This window comes from Vulpes lagopus, chromosome 9 (assembly GCF_018345385.1).
Source record: "Vulpes lagopus strain Blue_001 chromosome 9, ASM1834538v1, whole genome shotgun sequence".
NCBI lineage: Eukaryota > Metazoa > Chordata > Mammalia > Carnivora > Canidae > Vulpes > Vulpes lagopus.
In genome coordinates, this window is record NC_054832.1 from 34,210,358 (window position 1) to 34,218,631 (window position 8,274).

The following is an 8,274-nucleotide window of genomic DNA, read 5'->3' on the forward strand; positions in this document are numbered from 1 at the left end:
GCTAAACCCTGTCCTGACCTGTTGTTATCTAGGTCCATGACCTGTCACCTTCTCTGGGCAGCTCTAGTTTCTGGTGCAATGTTTATCTCACTCCCTAGACAGAGCTCTGGACTGGACATATTTGGTATCAACTCAACCCCAGTGAATTGCCCGGGACTCTCCCTCAACTTACCTACTCGAGGTGAGGGATTTATCACTGGCATGAATGGCCCACCAGAACATCTTTGGACCACAGGCTTCCAAGAACATTCTCAGGCCAGACAAGAAAAGGAAGAGAAAAAAGAGAGGGGAAAACAAATAACAAAAACCTGGATTCTAAGGAAATTTCACTGGCCTGAAGTTTCCTCCACATTAGCTGGGAGGCAGAACTGCCTGCCGACTTGGCCACCAGCTGGCATCCTTCACCAAAGGTGTCCTACATTCATGGAGCACAAACAGAGGGTGATGTGATGTTATCTGTATGGCCGAAGTAGCCTTTTTTCTGACATCAGACCTGGCACCTCTGATCCTTACCCTCAGTGACCTTTGTCTCCAGGGGCTCACTCTCGGGCAGCAGAGCTTTGCATCCATCTGCTCTCTGGGGAGCCCATTGGAAATGAGCCATCCACATGACATCTTGCTGTTAGCAACTGGTGGGATGTGTGCATGTGTGTGTTAGGAGAGAGATGGAAACACATTACATGGTGAGCAATAATACTGAATTTTGGGGATCCCTGGGTGGCGCAGCGGTTTGGCGCCTGCCTTTGGCCCAGGGCGTGATCCTGGAGACCCGGGATCAAATCCCACGTCGAGCTCCCGGTGCATGGAGCCTGCTTCTCCCTCTGCCTGTGTCTCTGCCTCTCTCTCTCTCTCTCTCTCTCTCTCTGTGACTATCATAAATAAACAAAAATTTAAAAAAAAAATACTGAATTTTGCTTTCATTCAGCTACACAAATGTTTATTGTGGTCTTACTTCGCAGGCACTGCTTCCAGAGTTGGTGTTCTGAAATACCTTACAAACCATTACTGAGAGTAACCCCACTGTCCGCAGAGTGGGGTTCAAACTCCCAGCATTTGGGGATCTTCACAATCTGACCTTAGCCTCCTGTTCCAGCACCATCCGCTACTACTGCTCCATCATCTACAGGCGCCAGGCACAGAGGCTCAACAGACCATATTCCTCCCATCGAGGAGCTCAGAGCTGGGGCTGGCGCAGGCCATGTCACACCTTCATGGATCAGGTTTATGCGGCCAAGCTCCCCCGGAAAGGGCCACTTATGCTGCACTCCACGACAGGCCTGGAGGTGGACAGGGCACGGGCGGAGGCACCTGGCCAGCAACCCCCGGTCCTCCAGCCCCTGCCCACCTTCCCTGGCTCCATCCTTCTTCTCTTGCTTTTCTCAAAAAGAGCCTCCCTTCCTCCCTGCCCTCCTGGCCCGCCCCGCCCGCTGCTGCCTTTTCCCCGCAGCAGGCACCATGTCTCCAGTGGCAGGGGGAGAAGGACACCTCTCAGAACACGCTACTTCCACTCAGGAGAGGCAGGGATGGGGCCTCACCGTGGCCCACACGTCCTGCCCAGACTGGCGGCCACTCACTCCTGCCCCGTCCGGGAACACCCTGGAGGTTAGGGTGGAGTGGGAGAGACCCCGAGAATGGGGGGACCTGCTGAGTGCAGACTTGGCCCCCGGTCCCAATTTTGGTTTTTGTGTTTTGGAGGACTGGGGCTTGCTTCTCAGCTTCCCAGTTCTGACAGCAGGACGTCCGTCGTGTTAACAGGTGGTCTGTCAGTGACAGACGAGAATTATCAACTCCACAAGCTGCTGTGCAAACCAGAGTGTCACTTTATTGCTTTATGGGGCAGCAGGGGTGGGGGTGGGGAGTTAAGATAACTCTGGCCCCTGTAAGAGATCAATCCAGAAGAGAGGTTTTGCTAACAGGGCTTCTGCCCCCCCTCCCCCACCCCCGCCCTCCCCAAGCCAGGCTCCTTCCGACAGTGCCCCCCACAGCCTCAGCAAGGGCAGGAGGGATCGACGGTGCCCCCCACAGCCTCAGCAAGGGCAGGAGGGATCGTCTTCATGCCAGGCAGCCAGAGGGGGCCGAGCAGGGATGACTGTGCCTGGAAGGGCTTAGGGCCTGAATCAGCACCCAGGGCTGCCGTCACAAATCACCATCTGATCTGTCTTAAAACAACAGAGACTCATTCTCTCACAGTTCCGGAGACCAGAAGTCCAAAATCAAGGTGTCAGCAGAGTTGATTCCTTCTGGAGGTTCTCAGGAAGAAGGTTTTTCAAGCCTCTCTCCCAGCTCCTGCTGGCTGCCTGCAATCCCTGGCAATCCTTGCTTGCTATGCTTCACTTCACCCTCTGCTCACGTGGCCTTCTCCCCTGTGTGTCTCTCTGGGGCTTCTCCTTTGCTGACTTATATGGACACTTGTCACTAGATTTAAGGTCCCCTGTAATCCAGGATGATTTCATGGATCCTCCTTCCACATAAGGTCACTGGGACATAAAAAGAAATATATATTTGGTCTCCACCCCTAGTTCATGACAGAGAGCTCCCCAAACACTCATAATCTCCTGAGTGATAAAGATATGAGGACGTCTTTTGTTCTAATATTCCATCTTTAACCCCCAGTTCCTGACAGAGCTAAGTCCCCAGGGGTTTCCTGGGTGACGGGAGTGTCTTTTGTTCTAATGACTGTTGGTGTGCTCCTGGGTAGCTTCAGGAATGGAGCTGGTGACCAGAAAGACCAAGCCATGATTAGATGCTTGGAATGGTCAGCCCCACCTCTATCCTCCAGGGAGGGGAGAGGGGCTGGAGATGGGTTAATGCCTATGTGACGAGCCTCCCTAAAAATCCCTCAGCTACAGGGTTGGGAGAGTTTCCAGGTTGGTGGAGTTTCCATGTGCTGGGAGAGTACTGTATTCCAACGCCATGTGGGCAGAAGGTCCTGCAGTCAGGACCCTCCTGGACTTCACCCTCTGGACCTCTGCATCCAGCTATTTGTCTGTATCCTTTATTATATCCTTTATAATAAACCAGTAAATATAAGTGAGTGTTTCCCTGAGTTCTGTGAACAGTTCCAACAAATTCTCAAATCTGAGGAGGGGATTATGAGCTTCCCCCAATTTATAGCTGATTGGTCAAAAGTACAGGTGACAACCTAGGGCTTGGGATTGGCATCTGAAGTGGGATCAGTCTTGTGTGATTAAGCCTTTAACCCATGGAGTCTGTGCTAACTCCGAGTAGTTAGTGTTAGAATTAAGTTAACGTAGAGGATACCCAATTGGTGCCCACAGAGAAGTGGAGAATTATTTGGTATGGGGACGCTCCCCTGCTCAATGTTCGGGGTCAGGAATATTCTGTAGGCATAGAATAGTCTTTCTTTTGGTCACATCTGAGGTTCTGGGTAGACATGAATTTTGGGGAGACACTGCATCCCACCACAGGGCATTCATGGATATATTGCACCACTTGGGCTCACTTTCCATTGGCCAGAAATTAGTCACATGGATGAATTTTTTTTTTTTTTAGATTTTATTTACTAATTTGTGAGAGACAGAGGGGGGGGGCAGAGACACAGGCTGAGGGAGAAGCAGGCTCTCTGCAGGGAACCCTAGGTGGGACTCGATCCTGGGACCCCGGGATCACGACCTGAGCCAAAGGCAGATACTCAACCACTGAGCCACCCAGGTGTCCCTCACATAGATGAATCTAATTATGAGAGAGACAAGAAACCATCATCCAGCTGTGCCCAAGATGATTAGGAAACTGGTTTGGGGAACAGCTACCAGTTTCTGCCATATGGGGGAGGGTCCTTGTCCAGGACCAGAAAGCTCTGATTTCCTGGGAGAGGAATGACGCTTCGTGAGGCAGAACCAGTCATATGCTGACAGCATCTCATATCCAGTCCCCTTGTCTGTGGCAAACACTGGTTGATCTGCCATCAGACATTTTCTCTTTAATTCACAAGTTTCAAGGTCTGTACAGGCTTGTACAAGCTAATAGAGCTGCTTGCACCACTTGTCCTGCAGGTGAAATCTTTCAAGGTCCTGGTGTCCCAGAACACTTGGGGCCATTGCACAGTCTTCCCCACCCTCCTAGGCAATCTCTCCCTCCTCTAGTTTATATCTCTTGTCAGGGGAAAATATTTATTCCTCGTTGCAGTTGCTTCCTCCTATGGGACAGTGTTCCCTTGGACCCTGTGCTCCTGGTGACCCCTTTCTACCACCTCCTCCCTAGAAGGAGATGAGCGCCATCAGGTTGGTGATCGTGGAAGGTGGAAGCCAGGCTCTCCTTCTTCCTTGGGTGCTAGTTTCTTTTTCTTTTTCTTTCTTTCTTTCTTTCTTTCTTTCTTTCTTTCTTTCTTTTCTTTCTTTTCTTTCTTTTCTTTCTTTCTTTCTTTCTTTCTTCTTTCTTTCTTTTCTTTCTTTCTTCTTTCTTTCTTCTTCTTTTTTAAAATTTTATTCATTCATTCATTCGAGACACAGAGAGAGAGAGAGAGAGAGGCAGAGACACAGGCAGAGGGAGAAGGAGGCTGCATGCAGGAAGCCTGACGTGGGACTCGATCCCAGGTCCCCAGGATCACGCCCCGGGCCAAAGGCAAGCGCTAAACCTCTGAGCCACCTGGCTGCCCAGGGTGCTAGTTTCTAATAAGGAATGCAAGGAGAGGTATATTCTGTTCCTGCAGCTGAGTGAGCAAACCTGCCTGATTTGGGCTTCAGAATTAGGAAGCCAGCTTGCCTGCAGATATATCAGATTTTTCAATATTAACACAGGTGATATTTTTGACCCTAAACACCTTACTCTTTTGTCCTATTTCTCCTTTGGTTTAGCATCGGCTGGAAAGAAGGGCGCTGTTGATTGAGACTTGATATCCCCAACCCCTCTGCTATAGTCTTTTTAACTTCATGCTGCTTAGCTGGGTACATATTTATTTTAAGTGCCTTTCCCAGTGCCTGGCACAGTCAGTGTTTGTATTTGTTGAATGAATGAGTGAAAACTGGGAAAATTATATACATCACAAAAAAAGTCACCTCTTAAAAAAAACCCCAGGGAACTGCAAAAATGGGACATTAAAAATTCTTAGCTTTCTAGAGCATAATTTGGCAACATTTATCAAGAGCCTGGGAAAGGTTCATACTTTTTTTTTTAATTTCTAAAAAATATTTTATTTAAATACAATTACATTCACACTTTTAATTCAGGAATTCCACTTCTAGGAATTTAGCCTATGGAAATGGATATGTACAGAATTGTCTGGGGATGTCAGCCCCAACATTATTTAAAATGGCAAATGTTGAAACAACCTAAATACATATATATATGTGTGTATCCCGGAAAACCAGGGAATCAGGCATGGAGGAGGACAAAAATAACCCTCAGAATAAGCTACAGCATATCTAATGAAGACGCCCCTCCTGACACCCCTGGGCAAAGATACTGCAGTGAATGCTCAGCACCACAGCTGACAGGGTTCCAGGGTTCTGGAACCTTTTGGAACCTGAGAGAGCTGTCACACCTGTTCCACCTTTACCCGACTAGAGGTCTGAGATTCCTCCTTCTTCATATTCCAGTTTCTGGGGCAAATTAATCTCACTGACATTGCCTAGGATATGTGACCACATTCTCAAAGCAAGGTAGCCTGGAAAAGTATTATTTCCAGCTTCCCTTGTGGGAGGCAGGTTCTGTCTCATTGGGTGGAGGGTCTCTAAGACATAGGAAAAGGGTTCACATACAAAGTGTACTAAGTGGTCCACAAAAATGATGAATATCCATTACAGTGTCCCCTAAGGATTAGTAAGTACATCTTGATACATCCAAATAATTCCATTCTATGGGAGTCTTTTAAAATTCATGCTTTAGGGGATCCCTGGGTGGCTCAGCGGTTTATCACCTGCCTTCGGCCCAGCGAGTGATCCTGGAGTCCTGGGATTGAATCCCACGTCGGGCTCCCGGTGCATGCTTCTCCCTCTGCCTGTGTCTCTGCCTCTCTCTCAGTCCATGTCTCTCATGAATAAATAAATAAAATCTTTAAAATCAATCAATCAATCAATCAATCATGCTTTAGAAGAAGATGTAATGACCTAAGGAGAGTAGCATGGTATGCAAGTGAAAAACATTTCAGTTATAAAATCGTGTGATCCCAAATATATTTTTCAAAATCTGATGGATGTGAAAATGGGACTATGTACAGCAGAATGTTAATAGAAGGGCTCTAGGTGGTGGAAACTTTGTGAGGTTTTTTTATTATTTTTTTTCTATTTTATACTTTTCTGGGATTTCCAAGTTTTCTAAATGAGTACACATCTTTATAATTAGAAAACAAGTAATGCAAAGATTTTCAAGAGACTAGAAATGAGCAAAACAGAAACAGTAAGAGAAACGTCTTAGTAATAAGCCCCTAGGAGCACACTAGCCCTTCACTGGGAACCACTGACAGCAGGCTTCTCTCAAAACCTCAGATGCACCATTGTCTCGAAGTCTGTGAGACCGTAGGAGACAGGCCTTCATTTTCACTAATTCTCATCTTGTCAATTTTACCCAGAGGAGGCTCTTACCTAGAATAGGCCTGCGGGGCTGTGTGGAGGCACCATTCTGCACCTTCCCCAGGGAACACAGTAAATATGTATATAAGTGCCATGGGTAGCCTTTGTGAGGTGGATGGCAGGGCCGGCTCTGGGCCCAAGGTTTGGCTGCAGGAAGGGTGTCAATGTATGAGCAGGGCACAGGTGGAAATAAATTGATTGCTCCACTGTGAGCCCCAAGACCTTTTTCAACTAGGGAGGCTTTGGTGTGTGAAAGAAAAGGTCAAGCTTTCAGGAGTTTGAAAGACGGGAGAAAAAATATGACAACTGAAGGTGATTAAAAAAACAACAACAGCAGCAACTAAAAGCAAAAATGGGACAAAATTCAAAATTAGCCTAAGAATATGCAGCCAAAGGTTACTGGCATTAAAGAGAAGGAAGAAAGAAACCAACACTTGGGGAGCCTTACCAAAGTACCCAAGAGTACTTAAGGGCTTTAGGGTATATTGATCTTCTATTAGCGGGTCAATCACTCGGAAGGGGCCCCCAATGTAGCGTAAGCCAAGAGCTTAAGGGTTTCAGACACCATTTTTCTTTCAAAGGACTTCCAAATTCTCACCAATAAAATCATTCATTTTTGTCAAACTGCATAAACCAGTGAGATCTCCAAAAGTATGTTAAAATGTCTCTTGCTCTGCTCACTTGAGTTGGAGGTATGTATTAAAATGCAGATTCCAACAGGCACTGAACCCATTTAATGTTCTGAGGAGGGTCTGGAGATCTACAAATACACTCCCCAGTGAGGGTTAATGGGGATCATACTTAGAGAAGCATGTGGCCAGCTGCCTCCCAGAGTCTGCTGGCTGGGCTCTGAGCAAAGGGGCAGACTTTAGTGACAGGCTGGCTCTGCCTCTCAGTAGGTCTGTGAACTTGAGCCCTTGCTCCACCTCTTTGTCCTGTCAGATACCCCTGTACTTCCTGGAGGACAAAATGAGATCATAGAGATAACAGCAATGAAAGTGTGTTGAAAGCTAAGCACTTTCTGCAAAATGAGGCAGTGTGACCACATCAGATCATTTAATCAACTTAGAAGGTTCAGAACTCAGTGTTCTGGTGGCGGGGGGGCGCAGGATTGGGGAGCTGCCGTACTGTGTGAACAAACTAGGGCTGGCCCAGGAAGGGCAAACCTTGCTCCTGGGAAGGCTGGATGGCACTCTGTGTGGTTTAATGGGGTTAAACCACCAAGAGTTCCTGTGGCCTCTCTTTGGGCTGACCCCAGCACCAATTCCTTGGCTCAGGGTGGCGTGGCTGTCTGCAAATCTGAGGTTGGTTCCTGTTCTGTCAAATTCCAATCCTGAGAGCCTGACTTGGTTGGTCTGGCAGTTTATTGGAGAGAGAAGTGTCTGACTGCAGGGTGGCCTTGCTGGGCGCTGGGCCAGGGCTGGGGCTGCTCAGATGTCGCTGAGCCATAGGGCAGGGCCAAGGAAGGCAAAAGGGGCAGAGATGCCAGGCCCCTGGCAAGAGTCCAGGAGGCCCTGCCCTGGTCTAGGCAGGCCTGAGCCCTCCAGGAGACCCTTCTTCTGTGAGCTAATTCCCAACCCAAATGATGGGGTGAATGAATATTCACCCATTTGCTAAATAATTGACGATCATTTACCAGTCCCAGACCCTATGCCATGTTCCAAGAAAACCACAGCAGATAGCACACCATTCATGTTTTCAAATTACTTATAGTTTCATGATTCTTACCCTTGAGTTTGGATCTAAA